The sequence below is a fragment of the Balaenoptera physalus genome (assembly GCF_965194825.1).
Source record: "Balaenoptera physalus genome assembly, chromosome: 7".
Taxonomy (NCBI): domain Eukaryota; kingdom Metazoa; phylum Chordata; class Mammalia; order Artiodactyla; family Balaenopteridae; genus Balaenoptera; species Balaenoptera physalus.
This window is the reverse complement of record NC_138886.1, coordinates 71032419-71052356: the sequence shown is the minus strand read 5'-3', so window position 1 is coordinate 71052356 and position 19938 is coordinate 71032419. Positions and strand designations below refer to the sequence as shown.

At 37.1% G+C, this 19938-nt stretch overlaps 1 long non-coding RNA gene across 6 annotated transcripts in view; it reads left to right on the top strand.

Annotated features, from left to right (window-relative positions):
* Nucleotides 1-5242: 5242 nt before the first annotated feature.
* LOC309664775 overlaps nt 5243-19938 on the top strand; it is a 113151-nt gene continuing 98455 nt past the window's right edge. For all 6 annotated transcript variants that reach the window (XR_014266026.1, XR_014266027.1, XR_014266028.1 and 3 more), the window contains exon 1: nt 5243-8850. This is a non-coding gene — a long non-coding RNA (uncharacterized lncRNA). The remainder of the gene's footprint in view (nt 8851-19938) is intronic.

The following is a 19938-nucleotide window of genomic DNA, read 5'->3' as shown; positions in this document are numbered from 1 at the left end:
CAGTTTTGTATACCTCAAATGACAGGTCATAATTGGGAGGCATGATTCACCAGGGAAAGTTGGGTTCCTGTAAGAGAAGGAGTAAGGAAGGCTGAGTTGGCAAAAACAACAGGGTCCATGACAAATTATATGTGGGTGATGGGAGAGAAGGTGTAGGAGGAAACACAGTTCTGGGCAAACCTCTTTTATACCATTGATCAAAATGCTTTACAAGTGTTCCTTTATCTCAATCCCCCATGACATTATGAACTCCTTGTGGGTAAGGGATTGCTTTGAATATTTGTCCTCAGTACTTGTCACATAGGGGGTTCTCCTGCAAATCTTAGACTCACAAGAAGTTTCCATTTCACCGCACAATAGTGTTGTAATGGGACCATTATGGGTTAGGTCTCATTAACAAAGGAAGAATATTCATTTACATGAATCCTGCATATAAAAGTCAGGATTAGATGATGAATCAAATTAGTTAAAGTTCAGTTTTCAGCCTTTAGAATTTGTGAGTAATGTAGGTGAGGGAGGGGAAAAGATCTTAAAATTCTAGTAAACAATAGTAACAACCTTTATTGTCTACTTTGATATGCGCAGCGTTAACTTTATTCCTGGCTAGCTGGTTTTTTTTAAAAAGTCAAAATCTCGTTTAAAAAACAGATAAGATGCAGACAGAAAGATCCTGGCCCTTCACGTCCATCCCTGACAGGGCAATAACATAATTTATCCAACACCACACTCCAACAACCTGCAACTCGGAAATGTTTTCTCACAGGAGCATGTGTGTATATCGATTTACCCATTCCTCTTGCCAGGTTCCCTTAAGATATATTTCAAAGGCTCAGAGATACCGTCTAAAACCTTGGGATGTATTCTAAAACCTGGGCCTTAAAACCCCCATGGCTCACATGGGACTCAAACTCATGTGTATTAGCATTGGACACTAGCAAGTGATAACACCCTTGGTGATATTTGTTTTGTTAAAACCTGATGTAAATAAGTTTTAGAGTCAGAGTTTAAAAGAAAATTTATGGAAGATTATTAGAATTGTTATGACTATTTTTATTTCAAATAATTAATCACAAAGTGACCTTTAAATTTTATGTAACTAAGTAATGAGTGAATTTTTCTAAGAAACTAGAAGTTTTTGGTCAACTGTAGATGATATGTAATGAGCTTGGGACCATATCTATGTTTCTCTGTTGTTGGTGTATTTATCACCATGGCTCCAAAATGTACAGAGAAAGACTTTTAAACCAAGAAAGTAGGAAGGAAACTCTCCCTTTAATGTCATCAAACAAAATCATTAAAAACCTTCCAGAACCCATCCCAATATCCTTTTTCATCTTCTGCAAACATAATCATTGGGATTTTGTAAATATTTCCTCGTAAGAAGAAAATATTGTTCATTAGAAGTAGAGACATTCATTTTAAGATGGAAAATTCCAGTTAATTAACAAAACATCAATTAGGTTTCCACAATGTCAATAATGAAGCTAAAGGGCATTAGCCCTTATCACAAAGTTGTCAATAAAAGGATTGTGTGATATTAGGACAAAAAGGGAAGTGTTCAAATAGTGGTACTTATCACCTTGGATTTCTAGGGGGCTATAAAATGCTCCTGCTACCTTATGCCTCCCCTTCCAAGTGTGAAGCAGATAAGGAGAGTGTTCCTCTCTCTTACTGATTGCAGGCCTAAAGCAAAATGGCCAACTGACTTTGCTGGGCTAATAAATTCACCTCTAAACTAAGGGTAACATTGTAAGTCTTTACTATCTTCAATGGTTAATTTTATGTGTCAACCTGGCCCAGCTTTTTGGCCAAACACCGGTCTAAATGTTGCTGTGAAGCTGCTTTTTAGGTGTGATTAACGTTTAATCAGTAGACCTTGAGTAAAGCAGATTACCCTCCTAAAGTGAGTGAGTTTCATCCAATCAGCTGAGGGCCTTAAGAGCAAGGACTGAGGTTTCCTGCACAGAAAGGACTTCTCCTAAGGCAGCAACATAGAAACCCTGCCTGAATCTCCAGACTGCTACTCTGTGGAATTCAGACTCAAAGATGTAACATCAACTCTTATCTCAGTTTCCAGCCTGCTGGCTTGCCCCTCACAACCATAAGAGCCAATCCATTCATATATAAATATATATAAATTTAAATATATAAATATTTAATTAAATAGACATAAATTTAAATATATAAATTTTATATATATATATATATAAAATCCTAATATGAAATATATATTATTTACATATATCCTATTGGTCTGCTTCTCTGGAGAACCCTGACTAATATACTATCTTGGTGTGTTTCCAAAGTTTTAATGAATGGAAAACAAGTGACTCTTTTTAATTTAAATAGCTAAAGGAGAGGAATTTTTCTGATTTCATATTTTATAAATCTATAAATAGCACCACATTTTCTCTCACTTCCTTGTTTAAAACCCACAAATGGCTTCCCAACCCCCACAAGGCCCTGTGTTTTCTGCCCCAGACAGAAGGTTCATCTAACAAGGTTACTGGCATCAAGCATTTACACAAATCACTTCCTACTCTTGGGCTTGAACAGTCAGTGGAAAAGAGGATGCCCCAGTCTGTTCCCTTGTGAACACAGAATTAAAACAGCTGGGAATAAACGCTCTTAATAGTTTCAGAAGAGTATCTAAGTGAATTGTTCTATTCCTTACCTGATATTTCTGCCCAGACAACTGGGGCCTACGCGCCAGATCAGATTACTTTCTGCGCTGAGAACTGCTGGCTGCCTAGTGAGAAGGTTTTAGCCATTGGTGCTCATTTCTCCAAACTCCCTTTCCATAACACGATCTGTTTCTACAGTACGACATTCCCGTAGGTGTGATGCAATACTTACTGTCCTGTTTTCCTAGGGTACACACCCTGATCACTTTGATGCTATTTGAAAAACACCCTGGTACCTATAAATAAATAGAAAAGACATCTTGGTCTCATTAGCAACACATTTAAAAATTATCTCTTAGGTTACTGCCACAGAGGGTATAGTACATCTACTTTAGATCTATTGTTACATTCTTCAGTTTGAATGGAAAATGTTTCCTGATACAGTCCCTGTAATCTGAGAATAATGTTCCCATTTGGGATCTAGTGCTCCCTGTGCTCTGCTTAGGTCGTCCTATTCCTGAATAATTTGGCCATGTGGTTGTTCCCTGTGTCTGAGTTATATAACACCCTGTCCTAAACCTGTCTAATAATCCTCTGTTGTCAACACGTTTGGAAGAACTTAGGTTATTCCATTCCCACCCCTCACCAAGCATAGTACAATGTTTACCCTCTGAGACAGATACTAATAAAATGTCCCATAACAAAGCAAAAATCTGTAGAAATTTCCCAACAAAAGATTAGTCCTAAAATGAATGTGTGGAAAGTTGCAGCTACATAAAAATCCATCAGGGTGGTTGTACCACAATACCTCAGGGCCACAACACACAGACACACACACACACACACACACGCACACACCAGGACAGTGACCACCACCACCACTACCATCACAACAACGATGAGGAAAAGGGACAAGGAAAAGGGGATAAACCTCACATAATTCTAATCAATTATAATCACAGGAGGAAACCTTGACCTAATTAAGTAAAATCTGGATTGTGCGGCTGTATTAAATATATCAACGGAAGGAAGAAGAACTATATAAGACCTAGAAAAAGAGAAGTAAAAAGTAAGAAGTGGTCAGTGTATCTCACGCATCATCCAAGGGGGAAATGCCTTGAACTGTGGGCTTGGAAATTCCATTCCTTTAGGCAGATAATAAAGATAATAGTTTACACCATATAGTTCCCAGTCTGTGAAGAAAAAGTTCTAAGCACTCTGCATTTACTAACTCATTTGATATGCACAGCAGCCTATAAATAGGAACTATTATTTTCCATATTTTCAGATAAGTAAACTGAGGCACAAAACTTTCATTTATATCACTTGCCCAAAGCCAAGAGTGGAGCTGGACTTGAATCTAGATAGCCTGACCCCCGAATCTACTCCTAATATTAGAATATAGTAAAAAGGGAAAAGACTGCTTCCCTTTCTCTTTGGGAAGAGAGAAGAACAAACTAGCATTGTTGAGGACCTGCTAATCGCTGAGGATTGTGCCAAGAGTTTTACATACATTGTGCTGGAAACAACCCTGTGAGTCAAACCATCTGATCCCCATTTTACAGAGGTAAGACCTAGGCCTCAGGGAGGTCCCTGTAGAATCAAATACTTTCTTGGAGATCATTGAGAACTTGTCAAAATCAAAGCTAGTGTGTTTGTTCCCTTTCACTCATCTTGAAACTAAGCAACAAACAAATTTTGTATGTTAAACAGGCCTTGACAAGGAATGCAATCTTGAGATTGTGGTCCATTTGTTCATCTGATATGGACTAATGGACCAGTTGATAAAACACACACACACACACACACACACACACACACACACACACACACACACACACACACACACACACACACACCATGTGAAAGAAACAAAAACAGGAAATTTAGTTTGGCTGTCTTCTGAACTGATCAAGTTGAGTTGAGCATGACAGTTTAATAGACCTCATTCTACTTATTATGTGAGTCAACAGAGAGTGTTATGTTTAATAGAAAAAGAAGTCTCCAAGTCTACAGAATTGAGCACATTTAGAATCTCTACAATTGTTTGGTTAGCACCATAAAGACTCATTTAGATGTAGGAGAGAAGATCCAAAGTTACAATAGAAGTCAAAGCTGGAGCTAAGATCACCATCCACAGTTCTCTTTGAGTATGACTTATCCAGAGACGTTTCCTTTAAATAAATTTACATTTTCTTTTAATGATAAAAGTAATGTATTTCATAGGAAGGTCTATGGAAAATAAATATAGAAATTTAAAGACCCTAAAACTCACTGTCCTATGGTAATCATGTCTGAGGCTGAGACAGGACTTTACAATGAGTGTATTGTAGATAATATTTGGATCACACCATATGCACATTTCTGTGTCTTTTTTCACTTAATATTTTATCTGAAATATTTTTCTATGTTATTAAACATTCTTTTAAAGGCTGCACAATATTTATAGCACAAATATACCACAGGGTATCTTCTACCACTGGACATTTATGTTGTTTCCAGATTGCACCATTATAAATCAATGAATGGAGGTAGCAAGAGCATTAACACATTACTCTGAAAATTGATAAATAAGGGAAAGAATCAAGCACGTATCATGCCTTTCCTGCGTGAATTATTGAAGAGGAAAGGTTTTTCTTTATAGAAAATTTCCAGTTTAATTAATGCAAAAGAATTAGCAGAATTAGAAAAATACCATTTTGTAAATTTTAAAGAACATTGGGGTGCATGTATCTTTACAAAACAAACTAGTGGTTACCAAAGGGGAGAGGGAAGGGGGAGGGACAAACTAGTGGAATGGGATTAAGACACAAACTACTATATATAAAATAGATGAGCAACAAGAATATATTGTATAGCAGGGAATTATAGCCATTATCTTGTATTAATTTTTAATAGCATATAATCTGTAAAATACTGAATTACTATGCTGTCTACCTGAAACTAATATTGTAAATCAACTATATGTCAATTTTTAAAAATCTAATGAAATAAATAATGTAGGCAATTATCATTAATGAATGTTATAACTAGCAATTATATAAAAAGTCAAAAGGGAACTTGATAAAAAGGCTCACCAGAAACTACAAATTGATCTTAGCATCAGTAAAAGTGGGGCAACCAGAAATTTTGCGCATGATACAGCAGGAAGTACAAAACACCACACATACAGTACTCTTGCCAAAAAATAAAAATGAGCCTGACTCTAATCAGCCTCACCCTAAGTACAAGTTTACAGGAAATAAGAGGGCTAGAAAAAAAAATGAATGAAACCATGAAGCAAACATCAGCTAAATCGAGAACGTGGGACATTCTACAGGACAGATGACCTAGTTTATTTCTCAAATAAATAAAGGGGAAAGAAGAAGGGGGGAACTGTTATACATTAGAAGAAACTTGAAAGACATAATATCAACATATGTATTGTGCAGACCTCTTTTGGATTCTAATGTGAACAAAACAATTATGAGAAAAACATTCTTGAGACAATGAAGAAATTTGAACATAAATCCATTCAATTCTCTTAGACTTAATAACAGCCTTTGGATACTTCTTAAAGCTTTTATCATACTGAAGTATTTACAGAGCAAATAAGATGCCTTGGATTTGCTTTAAAATACTCCTGGAGAAAGAGAAAGAGAAAGAGACAGGGACAGAGACAGAGAGAGCAGAAACAGATGAAACAAGACTAGGAAAATATTACTAATTGTTGAAGCTGGATAATGGTACATAGAGATTCATTGTAATATTTTCTCTACTTTTATATTGGTATAACATTTTCCGTAATAAAAATTTTCCTAAAATATTGAAGTAAAAATCTGTGTGTGTGTGTATCTTTGTTTGATATTTTTACTAAAACCACAGACTATATTCCTAGAAAGAGAATTATGAGGTCCAAGGCATGAACTTCTTTGAGGTTCTTAGAAAAAAAAAATTTAAGGGCTCTGCAGAAAGTCTGCACCAGTTTATTAACCCCACCAATATGTATGCGTCCATCTCACCAGACCATCACCAAAATTGAATATATATTTTGAAACGTTCATTCTATTTTGATAGATAAGGGGTATCTTGTTTTAGTTAATGCTTTTCTTAAGAAATGGGTTGAAATCTTTTAATTAAAATTTTTCACTTATATTTCTTCTTCACTGAATTGTCTGGTTATATCCTTTGTTCATTTTTTTTATTGCAGCCAGTGATTTTTGTCTTTGATTTGTAAGGGCTTTTTTTTAATATGAAAAATAGCAGCTCTTCTTAATCTGCTGCCAAATATTTCTCATTTATTTGATTTTTATTTTGTTTATGTTTTGAATTTTCAGAAGTAAATTTTTATGTAATCACATCTATAGACTTTTGTCTGTGCTTTCTTTCACTGTCTTTATGCTTAAAAATTCTTCTCCTCTCCTAAGATGAGGTAGATTCATTTTCTTATAGTTTTTTTTAATGACTTTGCTTTTTCTTTTTCTTTTTAATTTATCTAGATTTCACCTTGGTGTATGGCTTATGGGGTCAATTGGGATCTTTATTATTTCCCAAATAATAAGCCAATCATTTCTTTTTTTCATTAAAAAATTCTTTTTTCAGGTTTAGTATACCCTGACACGTAATAAATCTCTTCATATAGTACTCTTGTATGTTCCTGGCTTTCTTGATAACACGGCTCCCTCTTACTGTTGAATTTTGTGCCTGTACCATATTATTATGATTTTGTACCTAGTGAAGAGACTTGTTAAACAAACTAGGATAGGAAATGAGACAAACAAGGAGAGGGCAAGAGATTATTATAATGGGGACAGTAAATTTTTATCAGATATAGTGTATCATCTATATCATCCAGCATTTTATTAGCATCTACACAAAGTCTATGTGCTCTAGAAAAGAGAGCAAAGACTCTGGAGTCAGTGTACAGAGATTCAGAATCTGGTTTTATTTATCTACTGGCTGTGTGTTCTTGGACGAAGCCCTTAACTTCTCTGATCCTGTCTCCTCTGCTGCAAAATGAACATAATAACATCTATATCACGTAGGTGAGATATTCTTGTAAAATATATAAAACAGTGTGTTTTTTAAATTAAATGTTGATAATGCCCAGAATACTGTTTTTTAAAAAAAAAGTAACAATGATTTCATTGGGAAGTTGTTGAAGATATTTGACATGTCTTTTTCAGTAATTTCTGCAGTAAAGATGTCCACTTTTATTATTTATTATTTTTGCTGTGTTGGGTCTTCGTTTCCGTGCAAGGGCTTTCTCCAGTTGCGGCGAGCGGGGGCCACTCTTCATCACGGTGCGCAGGCCTCTTACCGCCGCGGCCTCTCTTGTTGCGGAGCACAGGCTCCAGACGCGCAGGCTCAGTAGCCGTGGCTCACGGGCCCAGCCGCTCCGCGGCATGTGGGATCCTCCCGGACCGGGGCACGAACCCGTGTCCCCTGCATTGGCAGGCGGACTCCCAACCACTGCGCCACCAGGGAAGCCCAAGATGTCCACTTTTAATACAGATGGAAATTATATAACTTGCCAGCTGGTGAGTTAAAAAAAACACACACAAAAGCTTTTGCTTAGCTTTTGGGAGCTCTGCATCATTAATGGAATTAAACATTTTGCAATTAATTTCAATTCTGTATGGTCAATTTGACTGAAGTATGGGATAGACTAAACTCTAACTTCATTACTTTGTGCCTCTTTGGCAACTACCAACTTGGCTTCACCTGCATAATGAGGAATTCTAAGTAGAAGAGAAAAAAAAAATCCCCACTGCAGTTGTGAACAAATAGGGCACAGATATTGTGCTTTAAGTGATCCTTAAAAATACTTTCAACAAGTGAGCTCTGTGTAAACTCTCTTCTCTTCTCTGGTATCGGAAGCTGTGATCTGTGCCTTTAAAAAGATGGAGGAGCGCGCAACCCCGTGCCTCAGTGCAGCAAGGAGGGATGAAACAGCTGGGGCTTGGGGAAGCAGCCAGGCTTCCATCAGTAATTTGGAGCGCTTGCCCTCCCTCCTGCTGCGTTAACAACTTCGCGGCTATGTACAGCTGACAGCCCTGCTCTCATAATCATCAATCCTTAGTTTTACCCACGCTGCCTTCTCTTCTCTTCTGCCCAGCCAGGGGCGGATTCCTAGCTGGCTTCCCAAACTTCTGTCCTCACTTGGTGTGCCTGGCTTCCTCCCTTGTGTCAACAAGTTCCAGCATGTGGAACACGAGTAAGAGCAAGCTTTCAATAAATATCCTTGGTGAGTAGAACTGAATTTCAAATAAATAGCAGAAAAAGTGCTACTAAAAAGGTGAAAAATGCCAGTCTTAAAATGGAATAATGCAGCCTAATGCAGCCACAGCCAGCAAATTTTATGACGGTTGAATTCTAGTGGAACATAGATTTCTTGACTGCTCATATTTGCATTTCTCTCAAATCAGAGAGAAGAGGTTCAAGTGAAAATAATATGTACTAAACTAAAGCAGGTACAAATAACTTCTCAGCCCAGCTTGGCTTTTTTCACTTTTAGTAATGAAATCTCCAGAGAGATTTATTAGTCTCAATATGAATGCAATTAAAAGGAGAGAATAATGGTGTAAAGGTTATATATCTTTAAGTGTGAACTATCTTGGATATCTATATACCATCCCATACTTTAATTCATTCAGTGTATGCCTTGTTGATCTAACTAGATTTATACTTACATGCGTAAGATTTAGTTGAATATAAACAAAATAGTCATGTGTATTCTACTCTAAAATCTCCAAGCATAGACCAGAGCCCCAAATTGACTACAGTCCAACTAAATAAAACCATATTCTTTATTCTTTTTTTTAATCATCTTTATTGGAGTATAATTGCTTTACGATGGTGTGTTAGTTTCTGCTTTATAACAAAGTGAATCACCTATACATATACATATATCCCCATATCTCCTCCCTCTTGTGTCTCCCTCCCACCCTCCCTATCCCACCCCTCTAGGTGGTCACAAAGCACCAAGCTGATCTCCCTGTGCTATGCGGCTGCTTCCCACTAGCTATCTGTTTTACATCTGGTAGTATACATAAGTCCATGCCACTCTCTCACTTCGTCCCAGCTTACCCTTCCCCCTCCCCATGTCCTCAAGTCCATTCTCTACGTCTGTGTCTTCATTCCTATTCTGCCCTAGGTTCTTCAGAACCTTTTTTTTTTTTCAGATTCCATAAATATGTGTTAGCATACGATATTTGTTTTTCTTTTTCTTAGTTACTTCGCTCTGTATGACAGACTCTAGGTCCATCCACCTCACTACAAATAACTCAATTTCATTTCTTTTTATGGCTGAGTAATATTCCATTGTATATATGTGCCATCTTCTTTATCCAGTCATCTGTCGATGGACACTTAGGTTGCTTCCATGTCCTGGCTAATGTAAATAGAGCTGCAATGAACATTGTGGTACGTGACTCTTTCTGAATTATGGTTTTCTCAGGGTATATGCCCAACGGTGGAATTGCTGGGTCGTATGGTAGTTCTATTTTTAGTTTTTTAAGGAACCTCCATACTGTTCTCCATAGTGGCTGTATCAATTTACATTCCCACCAACAGTGCAAGAGGGTTCCCTTTTCTCCACACCCTCTCCAGCCTTTATTGTTTGTAGATATTGTGATGATGGCCATTCTGACCGGTGTGAGATGATATCTCATTGTAGTTTTGATTTGCATTTCTCTAATGATTAATGATGTTGAGCATTCTTTCATGTGTTTGTTGGCAATCTGTATATCTTCTTTGGAGAAATGTCTACTTAGGTCTTCTGCCCATTTTTGGATTGGGTTCTTTGTTTTTTTGATATTGAGCTGCATGAGCTGCTTGTAAATTTTGGAGATTAATCATTTGTCAGTTGCTTCATTGCAAATATTTTCTCCCATTCTGAGGGTTGTCTTTTCGTCTTGTTTATGGTTTCCTTTGCTGTGCAAAAGGTTTCAAGTTTCATTAGGTCCCATTTGTTCATTTTTGTTTTTATTTCCATTTCTCTAGGAGGTGGGTCAAAAAGGATCTTGCTATGATTTATGTCATAGATTGTTCTGCCTATGTTTTCCTCTAAGAGTTTGATAGTGTCTGGCCTTACATTTAGTTCTTTAATCCATTTTGAGTTTATTTTTGTGTATGGTGTTAGGGAGTGTTCTAACTTCATTCTTTTACGTGTAGCTGTCCAGTTTTCCCAGCACCACTTATTGAAGAGCCTGTCTTTTCTCCATTGTATATTCTTGCCTCCTTTATCAAAAATAAGGTGATCATATGTGTGTGGGTTTATCTCTGGGCTTTCTATCCTGTTCCATTGATCTATATTTCTGTTTTTGTGCCAGTACCATACTCTCTTGATTTCTGTAGCTTTGTAGTATAGTCTGAAGTCCAGGAGCCTGATTCCTCCAGCTCCATTTTTCTTTCTCAAGATTGCTTTGGCTCTTCGGGGTCTTTTGTGTTTCCATACAAATTGTGAAATTTTTGGTTCTAGGTCTGTGAAAAATGCCATTGGTAGTTTGATAAGGATTGCATTGAATCTGTAGATTGCTTTAGGGAGTATAGTCATTTTCATAATGTTAGTTCTTCCAATCCAAGAACATGGTATATCTCTCCATTTGTTTGTATCATCTTTAGTTTCTTTCATCAGTGTCTTATAGTTTTCTGCCTACAGGTCTTTGGTCTCCCCAGGTAGGTTTATTCCTAGGTATTTTATTCTTTTTGTTGCAATGGTAAATGGGAGTGTTTCCTTAATTTCTCTTTCAGATTTTTCATCATCAGTGTAGAGGAATGCAAATTAATGTGCATTAATTTTGTATCCTGCTACTGTACCAAATTCATTGATTAGCTCTAGTAGTTTTCCGGTAGCATCTTTAGGATTCCCTATGAATAGTGTCATGTCATCTGCAAACAGTGATAGCTTTACTTCTTCTTTTCCCATTTGGATTCCTTTTATTTCTTTTTCTTCTCTGATTGCCGTGACTAAAACTTCCAAAACTATGTTGAATAATAGTGGTGAGAGTGGACAACCTTGTCTTGTTCCTGATCTTAGTGGAAATGGTTTCAGTTTTTCACTATTGAGAACAATGTTGGCTGTGGGTTTGTCATATATGACCTTTATTATGTTGAGGTAGGTTCCCTCTATGCCTACTTTCTGGAGGGTTTTTATCATAAATGGGTGTTGAATTTTGTCGAAAGCTTTCTCTGCATCTATTGAGATGATCATATGGTTTTTCTCCTTCAGTTTGTTAATATGGTGTATCACATTGATTGATTTGCATATATTGAAGAATCCTTGCATTCTTGGGACAAACCCCATTTGATCATGGTGTATGATCCTTTTAATGTGCTGTTGGATTCTGTTTGCTCGTATTTTGTTGAGGATTTTTGCATCTATGTTCATCAGTGATATTGGCCTGTAGTTTTCTTTCTTTGTGACATCTTTGTCTGGTTTTGGTATCAGGGTGATGGTGGCCTCATAGAATGAGTTTGGGAGTGCTCCTCCCTCTGTTATATTTTGGAAGAGTTTGAGAAGGATAGGTGTTAGCTCTTCTCTAAATGTTTGATAGAATTTGCCTGTGAAACCATCTGGTCCTGGGCTTTTGTTTGTTGGAAGATTTTTAATCACAGTCTCAATTTCAGTGCTTGTGATTGGTCTGTTTATATTTTCTATTTCTTCCTGGTTCAGTCTCGTAAGGTTGTGCATTTCTAAGAATTCGTCCATTTCTTCAAGGTTGTCCATTTTATTGGCATATAGTTGCTTGTAGTAATCTCTCACGATCCTTTGTATTTCTGCAGTGTCAGTTGTTACTTCTCCTTTTTCATTTCTAATTCTGTTGATTTGAGTCCTCTCCCTCTTTTTCTTGATGAGTCTGGCTAATGGTTTATCAGTTAAGTTTATCATCTCAAAGAACCAGATTTTAGTTTTATTGATCTTTGCTATTGTTTCCTTCATTTCTTTTTCATATATTTCTGATCTGATCTTTATGATTTCTTTCCTTCTGCTATCTTTGGGAGTTTTTTGTTCTTCTTTCTCTAATTGCTTTAGGTGTAAGGTTAGGTTGTTTATTTGAGATGTTTCTTGTTTCTTGAGGTAGGATTGTATTGCTATAATCTTCCCTCTTAGAACTGCTTTTGCTGCATCCCATAGGTTTTGGGTCATCATGTTTTCATTGTCATTTGTTTCTAGGTATTTTTTGATTTCCTCTTTGATTTCTTCAGTGATCTCTTGGTTATTAAGTATTGTATTGTTTAGCCTCCATGTGTTTGTATTTTTTACAGATTTTTTCCTATAATTGATATCTAGTCTTATAGCGTTGTGGTCGGAAAAGATACTTGATACTCTTTCAATTTTCTTAAATTTACCAAGGCTTGATTTGTGACCCAAGATATGATCTATCCTGGAGAATGTTCCATGAGCACTTGAGAAGAAAGTGTATTCTGTTGTTTTTGGGTGCAATGTCCTATAAATATCAATGACGTCCATCTTGTTTAATGTATCATTTAAAGCTTGTGTTTCCTTATTTATTTTCATTTTGGATGATCTGTCCATTGGTGAAAGTGGGGTGTTAAAATCCCCTACTATGATTGTGTTACTGTCAATTTCCCCTTTTATGGCTGTTAGCATTTGCCTTATGTATTGAGGTGCTCCTATGTTGGGTGCATAAATATTTACAATTGTTATACTTCTTCTTGGATTGACCCCTTGATCATTACATAGTGTCCTTCATTGTCTCTTGTAATAGTCTTTATTTTAAAGTCTATTTTGTCTGATATGAGAATTGCTACTCCAGCTTTCTTTTGATTTTCATTCGCATGGAATATCTTTTTCCATCCCCTCACTTTCAGTCTGTATGTGTCCCTCGGTCTGAAGTGGATCTCTTGTAGACAGCATATATACTGGTTTTGTTTTTGTATCCATTCAGCCAGTCTATGTCTTTTAGTGGGAGCTTTTAATCCATTTACGTTTAAGGTAATTATCGATATGTATGTTCTTATTACCATTTTCTTAATTGTTTTGGGTTTGTTATTGTAGGTGTTTTCCTTCTCTTGTGTTTCCTGCCTAGAGAAGTTCCTTTAGCATTTGTTGTAAAGCTGGTTTGGTGGTGCTGAATTCTCTCAGCTTTTGCTTGTCTGTAAAGGTTTTAATTTCTCCATCAAATCTTAATGTGATCCTTGCTGGGGAGAGTAATCTTGGTTGTAGGCTTTTCCCTTTCATCACTTAAATATGTCCTGCCACTCCCTTGTGGCTTGCAGAGTTTCTGCTGAAAGATCAGCTGTTAACCTTATGGGGATTCCCTTGTATGTTATTTGTTGTTTTTCTCTTGCTGCTTTTAATATTTTTTCTTTGTATTTAATTTTTGATAGTTCAATTAATATGTGTCTTGGCATATTTCTTCTTGGATTTATCCTGTATGGGACTCTCTGTGCTTCCTGGACTTGATTGACTATCTCCTTTCCCATATTAGGGAAGTTTTCAACTATAATCTCTTCAAATATTTTCTCAGTCCCTTTCTTTTTCTCTTCTTCTTCTGGGACCCCTATAATTCGAATATTGGTGCATTTAATGTTGTCCCGGAGGTCTCTAAGACTGTCGTCAGTTCTTTTCATTCTTTTTTCTTTATTCTCCTCTGTGGTAGTTATTTCCACTATTTTATCTTCCAGGTCACTTATCCGTTCTTCTGCCTCAGTTATTCTGCTATTGATTCCTTCTAGAGAATTTTAAATTTCATTTATTGTGTTGTTTATCATTGTTTGTTTGCGCTTTAGTTCCTCTAGGTCCTTGTTAAGCGTTTCTTGTATTTTCTCCATTCTCTTTCCAAGAGTTTGGATCATCTTTACTATCATTATTCTGAATTTGTTTTCAAGTAGACTGCCTATTTCCTCTTCATTTGTTTGGTTTGGTGGGTTTTTACCTTGCTCCTTCATCTGCTGTGTATTTCTCTGTCTTCTCATTTTGCTTAACTTACTGTGTTTGAGGTCTCCTTTTCGTAGGCTGCAGTTTCATAGTTCTCATTGTTCTTGGTGTCTGCCCCCAGTGGCTAAGGTTGGTTCAGTGGGTTGTGTAGGCTTCCTGGTGGAGGGGACTGGTGCCTGTGTTCTGGAGGATGAGGCTGGATCTTGTCTTTCTGGCGGGAAGGACAGCGTCCATTGGTGTGTTTTGGGTTGTCTGTGACCTTATTATGATTTTAGGCAGCCTCTCTGCTAATCGGTGGGGTTGTGTTCCTGTCTTGGTAGTTGTTTGGCATAGGGTGTCCAGCACTGTAGCTTGCTGGTTGTTGAGTGGAGCTGGGTCTTAGTGTTGAGATGGAGATCTCTGGGAGAGCTTTCGCCGTTTGATATTAGGTGGAGCCGGGATGTCTCTGGTGTACCAATGCCCTGAACTCGGCTCTCCCACCTTAGAGGCACAGGCCTGACACCCGGCTGGAGCACCAAGACCCTGTCAGCCACAAGGCTTATGTCTTTTTTTTTTCTGTCTTCGATTGCAAATTATGTAGAAGGCAGTATATCTTCCATGTTCTTGAATATCGTCTTGTTGCAGCTTCTCCTTTGTCTTTGGATGTGGGGTATCTTTTTTGGTGAGTTCCAGTGTCTTCCTTTCAATGATTGTTCAGCAGTTAGTTGTGGTTCCGGTGCTCTTGTAAGAGGGAGTGAGCGCACACCCTTCTACTCCGCCATCTTGAATCAACCTCCCATATCCTATATTCTTATGCTTACGTCTTGAAATTAAAAGTCCTTCTTAATTATATTTTCATCTAATTTCTCAAACTCCTATTAAATGCTTACCATGTGATAAGCATAGCTAAGCATTTACCCATACATTTTCTCATTTAAATCATACAGTAACCCTGGGAAGTTGGTATTATCACTTTAAATTCACCAACAAACACAAAGCTTAGAGAGATCAGGCAGCTATAAAGAACAGAACTGAAATTTTAACTTAGGTCTTCTGATTATAAGATTTTTCCACAGCTTAGTGTTCCTTTCCTGAACTTCTTGCTAAGTTCAGTTGGTAACTGTGGTTGTAAGGTATCGTCACCACTAATAATAATAACAACAAACATACAAAGAGAAAGTATCATTATAGAATACACTTTATAATATAAGATATTTTGTTCCCTCATATTTAAAATTGGGTCATGGATTTTCAAATAGAAAGTCTCCAAATCCAACCATTCTCATCATCATGTGAAAGCAGAGTAAAGGCAAAAGCCCAGCAAAGGTAAAGGCCTAGACCTTAAAGATAAACAGACACAACAAAATCTGGCTCTGCCTTTATTCACTATCTCTGTTTCTCTGGGTACAGTCACGTCACCTCTCAGAACCTCAATCTCCTCATCTATCAAATGGAAAAAGTAATTTCTCCCACAGGCTATTGACTCAAGGATTAAATTAAATAGCATATAAATTGCCCTAGTGTATGCCCAGAAAACCTTAGCTGATATGGTAGACTTTCCATTTTCTAGGAGCAAGTTACCTGATTTGCAGAAAAACGTAGCTGATATGGTAGACTTTCCATTTTCTAGGAGCAAGTTACCTGATTTGCAGGAAATCGTAGCTGATATGGTAGACTTTCCATTTTCTGGGAGCAAGTTACCTGATTTGCAAAATAAAGATAGATCAAGTTAAAAACATACATTCACACACATAATATATTATGTGTGTGCATAAATATGTGTGTCTGTGTGTGTAAATTAGGAGAAGACACATGATAGTTGTAGAATATGATGATAATTGCTGCCCCTGGGACCACATATGCAGTGCATTGACCTACAACTCCAGCCCCGCCAGTTGCAGCTTTGTCTGCTCAGCCTCCACCACAACTCCGTCCCTTCCTTCAATCTTGCTATCTCCCCACCCCACTGTGCTCTCTCTACCAATTCTGGTTAAGGCTACTCCTCTATTTTATAATAGCAGCTGGCTAGCCTGTCCAGTTATACAGCCATGGAGGTGATTAGGGCCCAAGTCCCCTCTGCATTCAACAATAGTTAATTTGCACACATGATACAGAGCTAATATGACTACGTTTACAGATTATTTGGGATTATTTGTGACCTTCCAACACCTTGCCCCACTCCAAGCCTCCATACACAAACACACTTTTCTCTCAGTTAATTTATATTTGACTCATATCTTTCTACACCTTGCCTTCCAAGTGGCTTTTCAGCTGATGTCTCTAGATCCTTAATGACAGGGAAATAACTTCCTCTTGAAGATGCATCCTATTTAGATATTTTGATAACTCTGAAAATTTCCTTTCTCATGCTAAGACAAACTCTCCTTTTGGATAATATTAATCTGAGCTTTTCTTCCCTTTAATGATCCTTAAAGAAAAACTCTCACCCAATCCCTTTTCCATGAAGTCAGCTCTTCAGATAAGATTCTATATAAATCAGGTTGTACCACAAAGGCATTATGCTAAGTAAAAGTTATCAGTCTCAAAAGGGATCCCATACTGTATGGGATCACATACAGTATGATCCCATTTATATGACATTCTGAAAAAGGGCAAAACCATAGGGACAGAAAACACATCAGTGGTAGCCAGGGGCTAGGATCTGGGGGAGGGAGGGGAGTGGCACTAGTGTCTGACCAGAAAGAGACAGCGTAAGGGAATTCTTTGGGGTGTTGAAATTAGTCTGTATCCTATTGTGTTGGTGTGTTAGTGATTATAATAATCTATGCATGTATTAAAACTCATAGAACTGTACACCAGAAAGAGGTGAATATGACTACATGTAAATTTTGAAGAATTACGTATATTGATCTCTTACTACGTGTCAAGTGCTTGTCATGATTCTTTCATTTTAATCTTCAAAATAACCCCACAAGATAGGTCATATTATTATCGTCCCTGTTTTACAAATAAATAAACAGAGGCACAGAGAGGTTAACTAACTTGCCAAGGTCACAAAATTTGATAGAGACAGAGCTTGGATTTTAACCCAAGCAGTCTGACTCCAGAACTGAATAGCTTCACCACTGTCCTATTCTGGCTCTGCAAAGAGAGTATATATCCTCTATCATATATCCTCTATCAATGAAACTACATGACCTCTTTGACAAGTAGAATATCAGCTAGAACTACATAAACACAATTAGCTTGAAAGTGGAGCAAAGCATGTGCCACCAAGACAAGTGTATTTCTTGGCCACAAAAAGTCTTAATTGCTGTTTTAATAACTAATATTTAAACTTTGCAATTTCCAGTTTCCTTTGAAAGAAAATGCCTTTTTATTAACACACTAAATACATTTCAAAATCAACTTTCCAATGCCTGTGGACACTGGTGTGAAAATCTTTAAGTGTCCCTTAAGAAATTCTGATTCTGATGCAAAGAAAATAGAATATATCAATAGGGAGCTCAAATAAATTGTTTAAAAATTCAAAAATCTTATTCCACTCCTTCTCCCTCCCCACTTCCCCAAAACTAAATCCTTCCGGATATTTTTTGGAACTAAAACCTCTTAGTAATGAGACAAACGGATAAATACACCCACGTCTGGTGCCTTGTGGTCATTCTTACACATTCATTTAGGTCTTTCAGTGCCTGCAGTCTACATCGCCGCAAACTTCATTCCATACACTTTGCAAAAATAAAGCTATCCACTGCAGAAGTGATGCATGGCAAGCCTCATAATTCAGAAGCAGCAGCAGCTGGAAAGAGAAAACAAAGGGAAGAAATTATGATGGCTTTTAAAAACTGAGTTACAAAGAATGCCTAAATTTGGTAAGCACAATCTTGAGATAATAAATGTTGCTCGGTTTTGATGCAAAGAGTTGGTTAAAGAAAATCTGCTTCTGGATTTTTAATGTTCAGTTCTTGTTCATGATGGATTTAATCATTTCAGTACTATGCCCAAGACAGATTACATACACATTCATGCACACATTCTCTATCTCCAGGTAAGAATGATCTGAGGTCTATGTGACATTTCTGCCTTAGATCCACTTTCCCTGAAATATTCAAGAGTTTAATGGAGCCATCCTCAGCCCACTATCATCATGCTCCAAACACCTTTAGCCCAAACCCCCTTAATATACAGAGGCAGTTCTTCTAATAAATTCTACTATACCTTATGTAACCTACAATTAAATTTCGTGCAGAGTAACATCAAAAAGGAACCAAAGAGAGATCAGGGCAACACAGAACACATTATTTGAATTATCTGGTTGTCTTCTACAAAATTCCTTTAGCCATATTTATCTTTCAGGGCTACCATTAGAATCAAATAAGATGATGCTGACCTAACAAAGTTCTTGCCATGTAACTAGACAAGTGGCAGTTATAATTATGATCAAGGAAAGAAATCCTGCAGATGGAACAGTGTTCATCTATGGCCATTTGCAGCTTTATTTCACAATATTTCCTTAGGCAAATTTCTCTACTCCTTGCCTCAATATCAGGTTTGATCTTGTTATAAACTCATGGGCTTTTCAGTGTTAATTACTAGTTACCAACACACCTCCTATGGAATACAATGGTTTTGGGGTTATGAAATTAGGCTTGCTAGAGAAATGTTTAAGAGATGTGAAATGACTTTGCAACTTGATGCAGCTAAGCAGGGAGATTGCACAATCTTAATTCACAGGCGCAAGCACATACACCCACACACCCAGGAAGTGCGGGGGGTCTTGTGGAAATCAGTAGCTTATCTATTATGTGCACTCTGGAGCTGTAAACAAGACCATGTGAGGACTCAGCTAGAATGCTTCCTCTGAGTCAGTATTAAACAAACTTCCGAAATGTTAGAGAAGGAAATAAAGCCACTGTACCCTAAAGACACCCAGGACAGAGAGCTGGGGATGTAGAAGTTGTATTCAACATTGTCAGAGACTGACTCAATACTTAAAGTAAGTTTTGTAATAAAAACAAAATGCTGCTTAATAATCAATAGCTAGTATGAATTAGAATAGGTTGTAATCTCCATATGGAGTGTCCTATCAGAATTTACATGACTTAATATGTGGAATGGCAAAAATTTTTTAAACCTTTGGTGTTTTATTCCACAAGAATGATAGCACAATTTTCTATTTGGTAATAATAACATTAGTGTAATGGTCTCAGTATAATTTTGGTTCAGAATGAATCAGAGGCAAAGATCTCATCAATGGTGAAAAAAATAAAACACCAGGAAAGCAAAGATTTTTCACAGACAGCATAGCCTGATACAGTGGAAGAGACACAGATGTTGAAATCAGAAGTATTTTGACTCTGCATTTGCAAGTTTTGTGATCTTGGGCAAGTTACATCTCCTTATTGAGATTCCATCTTCTCATCTATAAGATCATGACATTCATGAGGTTCTTATTAAGATCAAATTAGATATTAGCTGAGTAAGCACTTT